A 5,805-nucleotide genomic window follows, 5' to 3' on the forward strand; every position below is an offset into this window, starting at 1 on the left:
CAATAATATAAATATGCAACATCAGTTAATCAGTAAATAACAACTTTTGTGTTTGTGGCAGCAACAGCAACCCACCAACCAACACCAGCACAACGGGTGGGCAGAAACGCAATATTTGCGGGGACAGGACTCCTGCCTCAGCAAGCAAACACACTGTCTGGGGTCATTTTGACTTGAGCAGTAGACTCAACTACAAGCCAATTGGCTGTTAAAACAGGTAACGCCCTCTACGTTCTAAAACTAGCCGTCGGTGATTTGGCAAGCTGAGTTGCACGGACACTATCATCCGGCTTGAGTTGAGCTCAGACTTTTCACTGCTGTAACTTTTTGTTTGGTCTCGTCTCATTGCAAATCTTTGGTCTGAACTGGCTTTAACAAGCCATTAGGACTTCTGTGAATTTGTTATGTCACAATTAACAATATAGACTGTTCTAAACTTGTAACAAACATTTTAGATGGGTCCCGTTATATTTCTGGTTGGAATGTTTTGCAGTGTGTATGAATGAAATCAGCTGTAAACATGGACTCAAGCTGTCGCCTAGCTATGCAGTTCAAGTAAAAAGTTAGCTCAATCAATAAGGATAGAAAATGCCGCTACAGTAATTTCCGTGACTGCAATAACAGTGCAGAGACGTTTCAGACGCGGATGACCCAGAAACACTGACCAATCAGAGCAGACTGGGCTTTCTCAGGAGGTGGGCTTAAAGAGGCTGAAAACGGAGCGTTTCAGACAGAGTGTGAAAACAGGTATATGCAGGCAGACAGTATGAGAAAAATAATGTGTTTTTTCATCTTTAAACCATGTAAACGTGTTCTAGTTGAGACCCAAATACAAGTATGAACCTGAAAATGAGTATAATATGGGACCTTTAAAATTTCATTTTTGGCTTAAGGGCTGCACAAACTTAGGAAATAATCTTGTTGTACATAAAAAAAAGGTTCAAGTTGCAGTGACCCAAGTGTGATTTATGTGATCAGCTTGATTCGAAACCCGGGTGTAGCATGGTAGAAAAAGTGCAGTAGATATCGGAACAGCATCAACATGATGAAAAGTGTCATAAAATCTCACCTCAGTGTTCCTTTTTTTTCTAGAACATCGTCTTACCAGTCACAGTAGGGGTATATAGGTGCTGCTATCAGGCTGAATCCCTCCCATGCACATGTGTCTTTACCCCCTGCCCCGTCCTTCAGGTGTACTTCTGTGCTGTCAGATCACCAAGTGGCTGTTTGCATGTTATAAGCAAAGGAAACAGATACTATATAGATACTATATATACATAGATATGTTTTTCCACTGGGAAATGCGTATTGGAATACATATACCTCTGATACACATTCTCAAAGACAATACACACATATGGAAAGACCCACACTCATCCACACGCTCATATACATACATACATATACGCTATTGCAAACAGTAATTTGTGGAAAAACCTAAAAGAATCACATTTTTTATCCTGTTGAAAAATTTAATCTTCTAGATATACATAATGCTATTGTGTTATGCTATGAAATGCTTTTTTTTCTGTTTTTACCCATATGATTTTTCATAGATAAGAAAACCTTAAAGATCCTTAAAAAGTTGTGTTAAGCTTTGAAACGATGATCAAACAAACACTATTGTGAAATCGAATCATTTACTCACCCTCCATATGTATCCCTTGAAAAAAATGCAGAAAAAGAAGAAAAAAAATCAAAATACAGAAAATGCTATTCAAAAAAATCAAGTCGATGTATTCTCTGCTTGTGTATAGTGAATGTTCCTCAGTCACTGGGTGTGGCAGTGAGTGGTGCGCACCAGTCGACTGTGACAGTGCAGATCTGTTAATAACTTTTTTTGTACACCTGCTTATCATTGTAAAGGTGATAATAGTGATTCTTATGATTTCATCAATCTGGTAATGTGTTTTGTTAATAAGTCACAAATAAAGTTTTTCTTAAATATCTTAATACCTAAGCTGTGTTTGGACTTGATTTCAACTCACTGGTGTTAAAACTGATGCGATAACCCAATTGCAGGAAAAGATGTTAGCATTGTACATTTCTGCAAACCACTGATACATTACATTTGAGCAGTACATGTAGTGGATACATCAAAACTCCAACAATGTTGAAAGGTAAAGTTAATATATACTTAAATAAAAGTACTAATACCACACTGTGAAAATATAATATAAAAGTCCTGCACTGACAATGTTACTTGTGAGTAAGTATAATAGGGAACAAGTACTTAAAGTTTTAAAAGTAAAAGATTCCAGTGCAGACAAATCTAAAAACAAAAACAAACCAATAAAAACTGTAAAACAAATAGTTCAAAATAAGTCATAAAAATTACTTAAATGTGTTAAAAATGATTAATTTTCTGTTAATGGCTAATTGTTTTTTTAGTTGTTCTTGTATAAACTGTCAGGTAGTTTGATTTACTACAAAACATATTTTTTTAAGTTTATAATAATAACTTTTTATGCAAAAAAACCTTTATTTTTAAAGTAACTAGAACCTTAAGCTTTCAGATAAATGTAGCGAAATTAAGAGTACAATATTTTCTTCTAAAATGTACAGGTGTATAAGTATAAAGAGACGTGTACTTCAAATTCATACTTTAGTACAGTACTTGAGTAAATACACTTAGTTACAGTCTACTACTTGTTAGGTTTAGGCAAAAAAACAGTTGGTCTGAGATCCAAAAAATGTCAGTTTGATAAAGAAATAAGTCTAGACTCTTCCTCTTTTTTTTGTCATTTTTGTCCTTGAATCCAAAGAGCACCTGTTTTTGAAACCTACATGAAGTAGCACTTCTCAGCCAAACTTTTTTACAAAGGGTGCATTTGCTGTTGGTATCACAATCATGAGAATGCATCGGTATTTGATGAGATGAGAATGTGCATTGTAATAACTCTGGTAGCTGTTCAGTTTTTGAATCTTTCCCATCAGACAATAATACATTTATAAATGTGTTCCTGGAACTCTCTGGCCATGAGCTGAAACATTTTGTCCTTCTACTGTTGAGCAATTTGAAAAACAACTCAGTCACACTGACAGTGTTACTCAATCACCCCTCGTAACCGCTTCAGCCCAGCCAAGTCATAAAAATTTGTGTTTATTGGCAGGACCAAACACTCTTGAGACACATTTACAAATCTGTTCAATTACTAAATGAAAAACAGTGAGATAAACTTGATGGAAAACACATGCAGGGAAAGGGATCATCTTCCAAGCAGCTGACCTATGACTGAGTAAATCAATGGAGTAGATAAACGAAACAAAAATCTGGCTCATGAAACATTTTATGCTCGGAATTCTCTGCTGAGCGCAGTGTGACGGGGTCAACAACATGCCAGCACATTTACAGCTGGCAGGGATTCAAGGGCACTGGCTAACATAGGAACTTAATCTTTTCCCCCATTGGAACAAAGAGTTCTCATTCTCTAATGTTGTCTAGGAAGAAGGGCTCTGTTGGCGTCTGTGCCACAAGCTCCATCTGTCTGTAGACTAAAGAAACTATTCATTCACACATTTCTGTCTGCTCAAAGGGTCCATCTCTCCAGCAACACTGACACCTAGTGGTGGCAGCTGAGACTGCAACTGACCCACATTGTTCAGATTCTATAACATTCTTTTGTGTGTGTGTGTGTGTGTGTGTGTGTGTGTGTGCGTGAAGAAATAATAATGGTTGACAGTAATACACTGAATATTACGCAGAAAAAAAAATATTTTCTTCTAAGTTTCTAAGTTTGCATGAAGCAAAGTCACAAATTCACAGTTTTTATTGTTATTGCACGTGGATTCCAATGACTCTGGCACAGAAAACGTTTATCATCAGCATTATTTTGTTCTTTACTTTCTTCACCATTTATGCTTTCTTTCATAGGCTAATACAACATTTTTTGTGGCAAGTTATGAAAATCAAATGCATGAATAAAAAAGTGCATCAAATAAACACATTGCAAATATACAACTATACAACCCAAGGCTTTGTTTGCTATCTGTTTGAGGTTCATATGCCCTCTAGTGGTAGTATATTTAAAATGCAGCTTTAAATTAATGGAGAATCCGTTACATTTAATAAAGTTATTTGTGACGACCCCTATAGAGTGTCACCTCTGTGCTGTTGTTTCGCCTGTCTGTGTGTTCTCTTGCAGACAGATTGAAAGATTGCTCCAGTTATTTGAAATTTGGTTCATCTTTAATTTGGTCTGATTTCGATTTTAAATTTGATTTTAATTTTAATTTTTTTTTTTTTTAAAGAAATGTACTGGAAAAGGTGCTTAAAATTATAATTCTGTGACAATTTTAAATATTGAATTATAACAATAAGCTATAAATATAGTTTTCCCCTAGACTTTTTAAAAATAATTTTCTAACTCTTCTAATTTCTTGCAATTTTTGAAACATTTCTTACTAAGATGCTCATTGTCTTTTCCCCTCGTGTTTTTAAATACTTGTGAAAATACCCTCGTGAAAGCAGATGTCCCTGCAGGTTTCAAAGTATTAAACCAAATCTGACCAAATTAGACTAAATTTGAAATTAACTAAACATTTGCAGTTTGGAGTGTAGGATAGTGTGATGCATGAGTAGAAAATATGTGCAGGATATGCTTAACGGTCAAAAAGCAAAATAAAACACTAACAAACATAACAAAACCAAAGAAGAGCGGAGAGATGCAGCATCAGAGAGGAGGTTCAGCGTGAGACTGAATTACCAGCTGCACATGGACTTACATAACCTGAGCACCCTCAGGTGTTCCCAGTTGAACTAACGAGCACCTGCCTGCAAGAGAACACAGACAGGTGAATCCACAGGACAGAGATTTCACCCCAGGGGTCGTTACACTCTTACATCCCATATTATAGTTGTATGAAATGCTTTGGGACATTTCTAGCATGTTTTTTTCATTGCACCAGCAACACTGCAAACATGTAAACTGCTAAAACAGTGAAACTGTCTGAATTCATGTAAAAATGTCCTTTTCAGTAAATTCCGTCATGCTAAATGTCTCACTTGCTGTTGTGGGGACATTTACCACAAGCAGGTCTTGTGTGATTATGTCTTGTAAACCAGATGTTATCTTGCAAACATTACGCTTTGACAAAAGTCATTGTAGTTAAGAGATTTAACATGGAGCATATTTAACCCTTAGGGCCTGCTTACACATACACACTTGTGTCGCTTGTGTAAGCACTTGTGTTGAGTCCTCATTAATTTTCAGAATTTTAAGGCTTAAATTATTATTAATTATTTTTATTATTTTGTATAATATTACTACTACTACTACTACTACTACTACTACTACTACTACTACTAATAATAATAATAATAATAATAATAATAATAATTAATAATTATTATTATTATTATTATTATTATTATTATTATTATAGTCCTTTTGGTTGATTATTAAATTCTCTGCAACATTGTGGTAATAGACCTTCATCAGGCAAAATGAAGGTCTAGTCTTAGCCTTCTAGCACCGAAAAGTTTGCAAATAAAGTGATATTGCAAGTTAGACAGTATGCAGGAGTCCTTTTGAAGCTTTTCGGGGTCAATCTGTCCTCTCCTACGCGCCTGTCTCATCTGATAGGTGTGCAAAGTGTTCTTTTGTTCGTGGTTAATTAAAACTGCAACAATTTCCTGGTGGCCTTTAATTCACCTGTAATGATCTGGTGTTCTTAGCCTCACCTGGACTAAATCCACTCATGATCAGCCTGTATAACACGACTGTTACTACAGTACATATCACCAGTCCTCATGGACATGGGTCAGACAAAGAAGATGACTAATATTTATACACTTCTCTTCAG

The sequence above is a fragment of the Plectropomus leopardus genome, chromosome 13 (assembly GCF_008729295.1).
Source record: "Plectropomus leopardus isolate mb chromosome 13, YSFRI_Pleo_2.0, whole genome shotgun sequence".
Classification (NCBI taxonomy): domain Eukaryota; kingdom Metazoa; phylum Chordata; class Actinopteri; order Perciformes; family Serranidae; genus Plectropomus; species Plectropomus leopardus.